The following is a 14105-nucleotide window of genomic DNA, read 5'->3' on the forward strand; positions in this document are numbered from 1 at the left end:
TCAGGATGCCAGGGATTATCACCCAGGCAGAGGGGCTGCTGAGTAGCTGAGCTCTCATGTCTATATGAATTTCTGAAGTTTTCCCAGTGAGCCAGTACACAAATAAATTTATCAGTGAATTGTTACATTTGGTGTTGTGCAGCAGAGGCCCTTTGAATAGATAGGAAGAAACTGTGATGAAGTGTTTTATGGGGGCAAGTCACAAAAGTGGTTGTGCTGATTTTGGTAGAAAGTCAGTGTGGTGTAGTGGTTAAGAGCAGTGGACTCGTAATCTGGTGAACCAGGTTCGCGTCCCCGCTGCTCCACCTGCAGCTGCTGGGTGACCTTGGGCCAGTCAGAGTGTTTGTTGTGGGGGAGGAAGGGAAAGGAGAATGTTAGCCGCTTTGAGACTCCTTCAGGTAGTGATAAAGCGGGATATCAAATCCAAACTCCTCCTCCTCCTCCTCCTCCTCCTCCTCCTCCTCCTCCTCCTCCTCCTCCTCTTCTTCTTCTTCTTCTTCTTCTTCTTCTTCTTCTTCTTCGTGGGTTGCATGTGCAATATCTTCTTGTTGTTGTTTAGTCGTTTAGTAGTGTCCGACTCTTCGTGACCCCATGGACCAGAGCACGCCAAGCACTTCTGTCTTCATGTGCAATATCTAAGACCATAAAATTCCTATCACACATGATATCTGCTGGATGGGCACCCCCCCATACATAAATTCCTGCAACAACGCAATGATAGACTGAAAGGCATTGCTTAGCAACTGGAATACATTTTATTGTGGTCTAGTTACTTGCAACGATTGAATGTGACTCAGCACTGCTGGGGGGGGGGTGTTGGGAGTGAACAGAATTAAGTACACTCGCTTCTAGACATGCTTCCTCAGCAGCTGCCAAGTGCTGAAGTTGTTGGGGGTGTGCACTGCGGAAGCTCAGTCAAGCAGTTAAGCTCACCACAGAAGACAGCCATTGAGCAGAGTTGGCTTTACTGGGCCAACACATACATCACACACAGTATTTACAGATGTTACAAGTCTTCTCTTCTCTGCTGCAAAGTCCTTGCTGTGTTAAAGTTCCAAGCCAAATCCAGTTGTTTGCAAAGTCCTGCAAAAACTGGGTGGAGTTCTGAGTTCCGAAGTCTGGAACTTCCCCAACTCAAAGGATCTCTTCTTCAAAAACCCTTCAGTTGAATCCACAGCTCCAAAAGATGGCAGGAATTGTTGAAGGCTATCTCCCACCAGAACAAGATACTGCAACCTGAGCCCCTTTGATATGCAAGTTACATGCCAAATCTGCCCAGGAACACAAATAAAGAGAGTCACAAGATGCTTGCAGGTACATTGGGGGGTGAGTCATCTCTGCTGACTCATGGAGAAGTAACCCATTAACTGCATCCCTTAACACCAAGCCCATATACAGTAGTACCTTGGTTCTCAAATGCCTTGGTACTCAAACACTTGGAACCCAAACACTGCAAACCCAGAAGTAAGTGATCTGGTTTGCGAACCTTTTTCAGAAGCAGAACATGCTCCATTTTGAGTGCCACACTTCCGTTTTGAGTGTCATGCTGAGGTCTGTCTGTTTTTGCTGTTTATTTTACGTTTTTGTTTTTGCGGCTTTTTTGTTTTGTTTTTGTGACTGTGTGGAACCCAGTTCAGCTACGGGTTGATTCACTGTGTGGCTGCTTTCATTTGCTTTCATTTTGTGGATCAATGGTCTTGTTAGATAGTAAAATCCATGTTGAATTGCTGTTTTAGGGGTTGTTTTTAAATGTCTGGAACGGATTAATCCGTTTTGCATTACTTTCTATGGGAAAGTGTGCTTTGGTTTTGGAATGCTTTGGTTTTGGAACGGACTTCCGGAACGGATTAAATTTGGTACCACTATATAGGTACAGGCCCGTCCCCTCTTGCTATGTTGCTGTGTCTCTGGTAGGTCCTCTCTCCTGTGAAACACAGCTTCCATCCAGCATGGGACTATCTTGGTGGCTGCTGCCCATGGGGACCTGCAGGGCAGAGGAGCTACCAATAGGCAGAACCAACTAATCCCAAGTTTTCAGAAGCATTACCACCTCCAGCCATCATGGGTGGTCGCCATTGAAAGCCAACATGAATGCCTCCATTCATCATTTAAAGCCATCCAAGTTGGTGACCATCCGTGTGCTATCCGGGAACTTCTAACTATGGATGGGCAACTTCAAGGCCCCATTTGCTCTCCCTTCTTGCAGTTCTTAAGAGCCAGTGTGGTGTAGTGGTTAAGAGCGGTGGACTCGTAATCTGGTGAACCGGGTTCGATTCCCTGCTCCTCCACATGCAGCTGCTGGGTGACCTTGGGCTAGTCAGACGTCTCTGAAGTCTCTCAGCCCCACTCACCTCACAGAGTGTTTGTTGTGGGGGAGGAAAGGAAAGGAGAATGTTAGCCGCTTTGAGACTCCTTCGGGTAGTGATAAAGCAGGATATCAAATCCAAACTACTACTACTACTACTACTATTCTTCTTCTTCATATTTCAACCAGACTCGGAACGCCAAACAGGGGACTGTTCTCTGTAGAGCAGGACACCCAGCCACCCTGGCAACCTCCTGTGCATTTTGTGAAAAATAGTATACTGCCAGATAGGCGTGCACATGTGTGCACACTTGCTAGAGAGAGCACATATAATTAAATGCATGTTGCAGACATACGGTGATGAGTTATGGCAGGCAGGAGCTGGGAGTAGCCACACAATGAAACTGGTTGCAAAGTATTTTTATGTTAGAATTTTTAACCCAAACCATGATGGATTTTAGTATTATTTTGGCTTATTTAACGTAAAGAAAGTCTTGATTGCTGGAGGCAGCGACTGCAGCCAGCTTTATGCAAGACCCACTGAGGCCCCTATATTCTGGCTAATGTGTCTGAGGGCTGCAGTTAGAAAAAGAGATGATTATAGCACACTCATTAATTCTGCACGGTGCTGCATGAACGCAATAATGTGGCAAAAGCACATAGCAGAGGTGGCTATTGTGCCATATGAAGGAATCTTATTTTATTTCATTGCTTTTTCGGAAGGCATTCCCACTCCCGCCAGCAATCTCCAAGGTTTCAGAAGAGGGTGTATCTGAATAGCCCTTCTCTAATTGCTCAGTGATTTTGTCCTGGCGGAGGCAAAGGTCAGGGTTTCTATTTGAACCATTTCTAATATTGCAAAAGACTTTGATACTGTCAGCCTGGTGTGAGTATTGACACAGTGAGGGGTCAACGGTCGGGCCAGGATATCTGATGTTCAAAAAGGCCTGTCCTTTGCTCTCAGAGAGGCCATAAAGGCAATGCCCAACAATTACATTTCTGCCCTTAGCTATTTGCAGCTTCCTATGTAGTTTGAAAAATTCTCTCGCTCCCTTTCTCCCGTGTTCAAAGCAACAGTACATACATACAATCAATTCTAATCCAATAGAGCTACCAACTGAGATGAAGGTCTCCTCTAGGGAAGCGCTGGGGTCCCAACTGCTGGCTGGTTTGCTCACTTGCAGGGACATCATCACTGGAGAAAGGAAGCTGCAGTTTTGCTCCATGCTCGATTCAAGGCAGAGTTGCCAGAAACAGCTGCTTCTGTGGGTCAGCGTCATTCGCCATCTGGAAGCCCCAGCTTCCATCTGCAAGGTTCTCTGCCCTTTCCCTATGGATGAAAGAGGCTGGAACCTGGACTGTATCATCAGCTGGCAAGGACCAGAAGACACTGCTTTTCTGGCTATAGTTAAGGAGCTAAGAAGAGTCTGGCCAAAAGCCCATCGAGTCTAGTATCCTCTTCTCAGTGGCCAAACCAGATGCTGATGGGGAGCTTGAAAACATGATACGGACTCAGCAATGCAGTCCCCAGTTGCAACTGGTCTTCAGAGGCAAACAGTTAAGGATAACAATCCTAATAGGATACTATTAGAAATTATATTGTCCATCAATAAATAGCAATACCAAACAATTCAACTGAACCCATCTAGTTTAACAGCTCAAAACTAAACAGGAGAGAGAATAATAGGCTGGTATCCATCTGTCTCCAGAGACACTGGAGTGCGTCTCCAGGGATGAAATCCCTGCACTGAAGTGACCTTCCCAGGGCGCAAGTCTGGGCAGTGTACACGGAGGTCCTGTGCGGCCCAGATGACAAGACCCGCATCTCAGCCTCGCTGATGTGGTCCAAAGGAAAGCAGAGCAAGATGTTTGGTACCAGCTTGGATGCAGGAGTTGCTAGAAGAAGGCATGCAAGCTGTCATCCAACGGCCTTAAGGACTCCACTCTGGATTTGTGTAGAGTTTATTCCTGAGGCTTTTCTTCTCCCCAAGGTCACTTTCAAGGCACCAGAGGTTTATGGTCTTCCTTCTCCTAAATGGGCTAACATCCCAGGTGGACGAGCCCCATCTGCCTTTCGCTTCCCTCTAGTGTGGGAAGAGCCAGTGTGGTGTAGTGGTTAAGAGCAGTGGACTCGTAATCTGGTGAACCGGGTTCGCTTCCCCGCTCCTCCACCTGCAGCTGCTGGATGACCTTGGGCCAGTCACACTTCCCTGAAGTCTCTCAGCCCCACTCACCTCACAGAGTGTTTGTTATGGGGGAGGAAGGGAAAGGGGAATGTTAGCCGCTTTGAGACTCCTTCAGGTAGTGATAAAGCAGGATATCAAATCCAAACTCTTCTTCTTCTTCTCTACAGCACGTGCAGAAACTGCCTTATTGGCTGTTGGACCCACTATTGTTCTTGTCTTCTCAATACACCAGAGCATGTCTTCACACAGAGAAGAAATCCTTAACTCACCGAGGGTTTGAGACCCATCAGCTACATTCACCTGGCCAGACAAAGCCATTCCTGGAGTGTGGCCTCTGTCGCATGCTGACAAAGGAAGCAGCGACATTTACAGCCCTTCTGCCACATCTTAGATGAGGATAATGTCCATTTCAAAGAGCATGCTTCGTAAAGACAAATAAACCATTTCAACTTGTTCCAAAAGAAACCAGCCGTCAAATTTCTTTCCTAACCCATGCTGAGCCTTGCAAGTCATTTGGAAATCATCTCTGACACACTTGCGCAGCCTTAACTAGGCTCACCCTGGATTACTGAGCTACATAGATCAATGGCCTCTTGCAGTCTAAGGCAGCTTCTTGCATTCCTAAAAATGGAGCCAGCCTTGATTATAGATCCGAGAAGCCCCAAAGGCCTTATATATGACTGGCTGTATTGGTGCCACCCTCCACTCCCTCGCCCCCCCCCCACCGGCCACCCGTACCCAAAAATTCGTTTCGTCTCCTGTGCAAACTGAGTGCCTACTCTTACCATGAGGCTAAACACACCAATCTTTAATGTACAAGGATATTCAAATTAAACCAAGAGAAGAGCCCCAATGAGGAGCACTGAGTACTTCCCCAAGGAATGCCAGAACACAGAAGTGGAATTTACATGTGTCCTTCACTTCCTATTCACCGGCTTCTACAGAGAGCGCTGTGATCCTCTCTCCCTTTCCTGCTTCCCCCTCTCTAAAGGACTTCAGAAAATTATTTAACATCTCTCAACAGCACTACCCAAGCCCTCTGGCTCAGCTGATGAATGGAGTACCATCCCGCAAGCTGCTGACACCTCTTAACAGCCTTCGCCGTGAACCTGCTTGCTCTGTGAAATGGGAAATCAGGCTTATGAATGGGGATGTGCAGTCCTGCTTAAAGCTTGAGAGCGTGATACCGGGCAGGGGGTGAGGCGACATGACAGCTTGGCCTGCTCTTTCGCCTTTAAGTGGAGTTTGGTGTGCTGTCATCAGCTGAAATATTAGACACCTTATTCCATCAAGGAAAAACCTGCTAAAGTTAGAGGCTGGGAAGGACTCCTGCCTAAAACCCAGGAGAACTGCTGCGAGTCAGTATGGACAGTACTGAGGTAGATGGACCAACGGTCCAACTCTGCATAAGTCTGAGTTCCTATGAGATATAATAATAATAATAATAATAATAATAATAATAATAATAATAATAATAATTTATTTATACCCCACCCATCTGGCTGGGTTTCCCACCACTCTGGGCGGCTTCCAACAAAGTATTAAAATATAGTGGTCTGTTAAACAATAAAAGCTTCCCTGAACAGGGCTGCCTTCAGATGTCTTCTAAATGTCTGGTAGTTGTTCTTGTCTTTGACATCTGGTGGGAGGGCGTTCCACAGGGCGGGTGCCACTACCGAGAAGGCCCTCTGCCTGGTTCCCTGTAACCTGGCTTCTCACAGTGAGGGAACCACCAGAAGGCCCTCGGCACTGGACCTCAGTGTCTGGGCAGAACGATGGGGGTGGAGACGTTCCTTCAAATATACTGGACCAAGGCCGTTTAGGGCTGAAAAGGTCAGCACCAACACTTTGAATTGTGCTCGGAAACGTACTGGGACCCAATGTAGATCTTTCAAGACCTGTGTTATTTGGTCTCGGCGGCCACTCCCAGTCACCAGTCTAGCTGCCGCATTCTGGATTAGTTGTAGTTTCCAGGTCACCTTTAAAGGTAGCTCCACGTAGAGTGCATTGCAGTAGTCCAAGCGGGAGATAACTAGAGCATGCACCACTCTGACGAGACAGTCCATGGGCAGACAGGGTCTAAGCCTGCATACCAGATGGAGCTGGTAAACAGCTGCCCTGGACACAGAATTGACCTGCGCCTCCATGGACAGCTGTGAGTCCAGAATGACTCCCAGGCTGCACACCTGGTCCTTCAGGGGCACAGTTACCCCATTCAGGACCAGGGAGTCCTCCACACCTGTCCGCCTCCTGTCCCCCCAAAACAGTACTTCTGTCTTGTCAGGATTCAACCTCCATCTGTTAGCCACCATCCACCCTCCAAGCGCCTATGAGTTCATAGAGTTTCAGCTGATCGTTTTATGCAGTTTTAACACGGCTGGTTTTAACAGCTGCCTGAAATATGTTATTGCGTTGTTTAACGTTGTTCTAATAGAATTTTATTTTTTTGTGAGCCACCCTGGGCTCCCGTTGGGGAGGAAGGGCGAGTTATAAACGTGAATGACTGAAGGGGCACCTATATGTATGCAGAGAAGATGCTCTGCCAGAGAACTAAAGGCCTTCTCTAATACCTGATAATAATGATTTTTAAAAGAAGTTTGAGCGACCCAGACAAGGGCAGATGGAAGGAGGTATCATTCTGTCAACCTTACTCTTTGTTTGCCTTTTGCAGCAGCCTGGTAGGCAGAAAGCAGGCCGGTGATTGGTGGATATCCGAAACGGTTTCACTGCTATCATTTTTGGATGCCATGGCACTGTAAAAGGCAGAGTGGCATTGCCAGTCACAAGTTAGCAACTCTACTCACACTGGGCAGGATTTCAGCATTTTAAATTGACTCACAGGCGTGTAATCACAAGTCTTGCCACTGGCACGCAGGAAGGGCGCTGGTTTTCAGGGTCTAATTTAGACCTGGGTATGAATCTACCAGCAGTACTGCTGTGTAAGAAACATGCATCATATTAGAACCCAGTTTTTGCAGTTGTGTTTCCCCCCATCAACTTGCCTTGCTAGCAAACCTTGAGTGATGACATGTTCATAGCAATGGCCCTATGCCTGAGCTCTGTTCTGGCACATGTTTTTGTGAATGGGGCTCAGATCTGATCTCACACTATAGGAGAGAGCAGTGCTTTTTTCTAAAAAAAAAAATGTTTAGGGGTACTCTCATTTTGATTCAAAAAACCCCACCATTTTATAGTTCAAATCAGGAAAAATAAATAAAGTAAGTGGAAAAGCGTACAAAGATTCATCAACTGTTTAGGGGTATGCGTACCCCCCGGGGGGGGGGGAAGCACTGGGAGAGAGTGTCCCTGAACATATGTTAAGTGCCATTCCCCTTTACTTTGTGTAAGATTAAGGAGTGTTGCTGCCTTGAAAGCGTTCACTCAAGCCCACTTGCTTGTGATGCAGCCTATGTTGTTTCTGGAGAATCCAGCCCAGCCCACAAATCCTCTCCATGTGGAGTAACCATTTTATGCATTGCCCGAAAGGGGGGCAGATTTACATATCGTTTTCCTATGGAAATGTACTTCGTTAGATGAGAGTTTACCACAATGATGAAGGGCCCACACAATCTGCAGCCCAGGTGCAGAGGCAGATTTCATACCATCCAACACTTCTCTGATGAAAATAGGGACGTCCTATTCAATAATAATAATAATAATAATAATAATAATAATAATAATATGCCCCACCCTTCTGACTAGGTTGCCCCAACCACTCTGGGTGGCTTCCAATATATGTAAAAACATAATAAAGCGTTAAACATCTTTTAAAAATTCCCTATACTGAGCTGCCTTCAGGTGTCTTCTATAAGTTGTATAGTTACTTAGTTACTTTGGTCCTTGGCTCGGTGTGTGTGTGTGTGTGTGTGTGTCAAAACGTCATACCCTCCAACATTTCTCCGATTAAAATAGGGACGTCCTAAACAAAAGCTAAGGGACGCGGGTGGCGCTGTGGGTTAAACCACAGAGCCTAGGACTTGCCGATCAGAAGGTCGGTGGTTCGAATCCCTGTGACGGGGTGAGCTCCCGTTGCTCGGTCCCTGCTCCTGCCAACCTAGCAGTTCGAAAGCACGTCAAAGTGCAAGTAGATAAATAGGTATCGCTCCAGCGGGAAGGGAAACGGCGTTTTCGTGCACTACTCTGGTTTGCCAGAAGCGGCTTAGTCATGCTGACCACATGACCCGGAAGCAGTACGCCGGCTCCCTCGGCCAATAAAGCGAGCTGAGCGCCGCAACCCCAGAGTCGTCCGCAACTGGACCTAATGGTCAGGGGTCCCTTTACCTTTAAAGAAAAGCTGAAATCAGAAACTGAGACAGCTTCTGTAAATCTGGGACTGTCCCTGGAAAATAGGGACAATTTGAGTGTCTGGGATTTAGGGGAGCGTGACTGGTTTGGTCACACTGGGCACAGAGCTGGGGGGGCGGTGCTGCTGCAACTCTTATGTAGAATGGAAGGCAAGGGAGGGTGCCCAATTTTGGCATCACACATCGCGCCACTGAAATCTGAGACCCTAAAATCTGCTGCTAACTGTAGACGACCAACTTCCAGGCCTCTTTTGCTGTCTGTCTCTTCTGATGATTCCTGATCTTTAAACCAAGCAACAGCCCTTTAAGTAGAGAACTTCCAAAAGAGGAGTGTCCTCTGTAAATAGGGCAGGTAGCTTTAGTGTAGTGGTTTGTGGTTCAGGACACCTGGTGTGCTTTTGTGGAGTTGGAAGCAGCTGCTGCTTGTGAGTCACATCCTCACCTTTCTCCTAATTTCCATGTCCCCACCTCCTTCCACTCACCTCGCCCTTTTGCCCTGGGCCTCTCCCTTTCCTCCTCCTCTTGAGCGATGCCTCTGTTCTCTGCACCAGCCAGCTGCATCCTGCCAAAGGTCCTACAGGTACTGCTTGGCAGCCCAGGCAGTGATGTGTATGATCAGACAGCCTTGCATCACTTCCTTTCCCTCCCTAAGACATTCTGCTTAGAGAACGGGGATCTCCTCCTCAAGGAAGGAGGTACCGGTAAATGTCTTGCAACTTGTTTGAGCAGGCCGTGAGAGGCAGTGGAAAGATAACAGAGCCATAGCACAGTGGCAGAGATGTTCTGCCTTTGGATGGAGGGCAGAAATGTCTGGGGGCTTCCCTTCACTGATTTGGTTAAAGGCAAGAGAACCTATCAGGGACGCGGGTGGCGCTGTGGGTTAAACTGATCAGAAGGTTGGTGGTTCAAATCCCCGCGACGGGGTGAGCTCCCGTTACTCGGTCCCTGCTCTTGCCAACCTAGCAGTTTGAAAGTACATCCAAGTGCAAGTAGATAAATAGGTACTGCTCCAGCGGGAAGGGAAACGGCGTTTCCATGCACTGCTCTGGTTCGCCAGAAGCGGCTTAGTCATGCTGACCACATGACCCAGAAGCTGTTTGCCGGTTCCCTCGGCCAATAAAGCGAGATGAGCGCTGCAACCCCAGAGTTGGCCACAACTGGACCTAATGGTCAGGAGTCCCCTTACCTTTACTTAAGAGAACCTATCACTAGAAGCTGGTTCAACAAGTGAGGGGATCTGCCCATTAAGACCTGACTTTGTGGCTATTGCCTCGCTTTTCCCCCCAAAAAAGCAGAGCTTGGTGCTGATGAGGTGGGTGAGGATTTGAAAGGGCAACAGAGGAGCCAGGAGATACAAACCTGGAATTCTTTGGGGAAATTTAGTGTGCAAAACTCAGGATATTGTGAAAGATCTTTTGTGGGTGCATACACTTTCCTGTGTTATTTGCACAGGTGTGGATCAAGAACAGGTAAGATTAAGTAATATGTGAATCATTGGCTAATCTGATTGCCATCCACATTTGCAACCGCCTAGAGAAATGTAAATCACAAAAGGACCCATATCTCTCAGTCCAAATGTTCTTCAGCCATTTACAGTGCTGGGAGGGAGGAAGTTTGTTTGTGTGTGTGTAGGAGAAATCTGGCTGGCAGATCTTCAAAAAGTCTCATCAGACAGTGAATAAGTTCAGAATATCACAGAATGACTCAGCCTAATGTAAAGGAGCCCGGAGCCTTAAAGATTCCTTTAAAAACTATACCTTTAAGATCATATATATTGAAGTAGTTCTGATTCAGTTTGCATTGAATTTGGACTGGGTTTGTTTATTTATTTATTTGGATAAAGTTAGGATTCCTAACTCTTTTTCTTTTAACAGGGCAGACACAGCAGCTGTGCATGTAACAATATAGCAAGATATTCCAGTAGAGATGGAGAAGTTGCGATCCTCTGGATGCTCTTGGACTCTAACTCCCATCATCCCCCAGTCAGCATGGATAATGGTGAGGAATAACCGGAGCTTTTTTCTCTGAGTTGGCATCTGTCTGTCTCAGGAGACAATGGAGGAGAGTGCACATTGGCTGGTGAAGTCAAACCGCTGGAAGTTTACAGCGCCAGCTGTTGCTGTAGAAACCGATACAGGAGAGACATGTTTTGTTGCAGCTGGGGCAGATGAAGGTACCCAATTGTGCTTTTGCAGATGCACCATGACAGTTCTTCTGCACTCCTCCCAGCCATTATTCCTCCTCTGGTCATTGCTGTGGATACATGACTTGACTGCCTGTCTCCAGGCACTGTGGTTGTTTGGAAGGGAGTGATGTTGCCAGCCTTTATGTCGCATCTGCAGAAGTCTTTGCAACACAGAGTTGGTCTGCCAACAGGCCTGGTACCTAAAGCCAGCTCCCTGTAGAGAACATCCTTGGGGATACTGCCATCTTCCATTCTGTGGATATGATCAACCCAGCATAGATGTTTCTGAGACAGGATTGCAAATATGCTGGGAATGTGGGCTTGGGAGAGCACATCTTTGTTTGAGAATCTGTCTTGCCATGTGATGCCCAAAACCTTCCTTGTGGGAATGTTCAGGGTGGCAGGAGAGGATATATTATTTAGGAATATCCTTCCTAACTTGAGCTAGCAAGTTCCTTTCTGTAGCAGAGTTACATTCCCCTTTTATATGCACAGCAGATAGATAGCTGGTTGCAGGCTCGTGTGAACCTCTCACTATTATACAATTCAATCTGTCTCAGATTGAATTGTACCTTCCGGGTATGTTCCCTTGAATCCCTCTTAAAAGAATAAAGACGCGATAATCTTATTCAAAGTTGATTAAAAAGTTTACTCACATCAGTTCACAGTTGGATTCCTGAAGGCAGACTTAGTTATAAATAGGTACATGTGGATCTACCCCATATGGGGGAATAATCCCAGCGCGTCTGCTAGCTGAGAGCAGACACAGCAGCTGTGCACAGAGCAGACCTACCTATAAGCTGGTCAAACGAAGAAGGAAGTCAAAAAGAGAGGGGTGTGATCCTTTTGTTACCTGGACAGGTTAAGTCACGCCCACCTTCTATCACATGCCAAAGGAGGGATGCTCCAGCCAGGAGGAACAGGAAGTTTTGACAGGCTGGACCAAACATTCCCTTGCATGCATTTTCTAGCATTACAAGAAATGTTGTACTTGACTGCTTCTCATAGATCACATCCCACATTCCTGACATCCAACAACACGTGGAGGAGCAAAAGTGCCTCTCATCACTGTCCTGCAACACTTACGCCATTTCAGAGCTTGAACGTAAACACTAAAACCTGCAGATGACTGCAAATGAAGTTCCTGTTTATACAGGAACAGACGTTGGAAATAGGATTCAAAAAATAGGAAAGAAGGTGCTGCTGTTCCCTAGATATTTTTAGGCTCTGGGCCTGGAGCTGGCAGCACTAATAATAATAATAGATGGAGGCCCTTTTACCACCTGTGGCATGTAATTATAGTTTTACCTGTCTTATACAAAATGAAAACTTTTCAGTCTTGAAGGTGGCATGATAATACAGTAGTGTCACTGCAACCTGAGGTGTGCACATTCAACTATAATCTCCTACTAGGGTTGCCATGTTTTTACCAGCCTTGCTCATGTGCCTTTAACAGGAGAATCTTGGTGGGCAGGGACCTCAGAGGACATCTAGCTCAGCCTCTCTACTGACACAGGAACTCTGTTGCTACCGCTACTGATGCTGTAGATAGGTAGCCAGCCATTTTCCACTTTAAAATAATAATTAAAAAATGAAGAAACTCCACTACCTTCTGAGGCAAACTGTTCCTCAGCTGTTCTTCTTAATAGATAGTCTAAATTCAATTTCTTTTTAATTTGAACCCATTGTTTAGGTCCCACCCTGTGAAACGACTGAAAGCAAATTCACTCCATTATCTTTGCGGCAGACATTCAAATATTTGAAGGTGGTGATCGTATCACCTCTTAGGGGCTTCTCCAGACATCCTTTTTTATAACACTTTTGTGATGATTTGTGCCCATTATGTTACTGGCACGGTCATACGCAATCCCACTTGAATAATGTTTGTGCCTGCAAAAGTTTTTTTTTTGGGGGGGGTCATGTTTCTTCATTTCCCATTGGCGCATATCCCATAACTTCCTGCTGAAACCCTGTCGTTTTTTTATACCACAAATGTTTACTTTTGTGCTGCATTCGTTGCACCATAGCCCCTCCAGACACCAGTAACGTGGTAGCATTGGGTACGCATCACATCACAAACCAAAGCAGGATAAATCCACAACCAATGGCTGTGTCGAGACTACGTTGCAAAACACGAGCCGCAATAAAACCCCAGTCTGGAGGGGAGCCTCTGTCTGGCACAGAAAGCTTTCCCTATCATTTTGTCTCCATACCACTGAAATATTTTCCCGCTTGATATCTGTGTGCCAGGCTGCTGTTAAAAAGTCCAGGAGCGGGGCCAGTTTAGAAAGCTGGCAATCTAAATCCTGCTATACTCAACCAAGTTTCCCCAATCAAGTACTGCAGTCTGAGTTAATCAGTGCCACCAGCCAAAGATGGCAGGCAAAGTTTCTGAAATATTAGCGTGAATCAAGAGTTTTTGAGTCAGCTTTGGAACAAGTGGCATCTGACTGTGTCTCACGCTGCCCCCGCTATAAGGTCCATGTTTATGACTTGGCTAATAATAGCGTTGAACAGCTGGAAACAGAAACAATGTCTAGAGCACAAGCGGCCCTGCCTGATGAATGACCGTGTGGTCAGGGTGGTAAATGTTGTTTTTTCCACATTGGGTTCACGGAGTCACCCACTGAAGCCTCATGTGCCAGGGGGTCATATTTTGGGTTGGCATGTGGTTTTGCATATGGCAAAGTTCCGCAGAGCAAATAGAAAACGCCAGATCTAGAGGTTCTGCCAGGATATTAATTCTGAATAAAAGCGATGTGCTTAATTCTTTTAAGCAGGGGCTGCATTGGGTAGACCGCCTCATTCATTGTCATGTGTTCCCTGAGTTGTGCTTGGCAGAATTCTGTCTGTTTGGGCAGAATTCTCTTTCCCGTCTATTTATTTACTCGTTTTGTTTCTGAAGCGCTCTCCATAAAAACATCCCGAAGCGACTTCACAATAAAAACATCAGCAATAAAAGCATATTTCAAAAACAATTTCAAGTCCAGTGAAGATATGGACTGGAATTTTTTAAAAAACCCTCTACTTGTTGGAAAAGGGAAGTCTTCAAGAGGCAGTGCAAAGATAATACAGAAGGGGCCTGTCTGATATGTAACAGCAAGGAGTTCCAAAGGTTAGATCCT

Source organism: Podarcis melisellensis (assembly GCF_964234715.1).
Source record: "Podarcis melisellensis genome assembly, chromosome: 7".
Lineage (NCBI taxonomy): Eukaryota > Metazoa > Chordata > Lepidosauria > Squamata > Lacertidae > Podarcis > Podarcis melisellensis.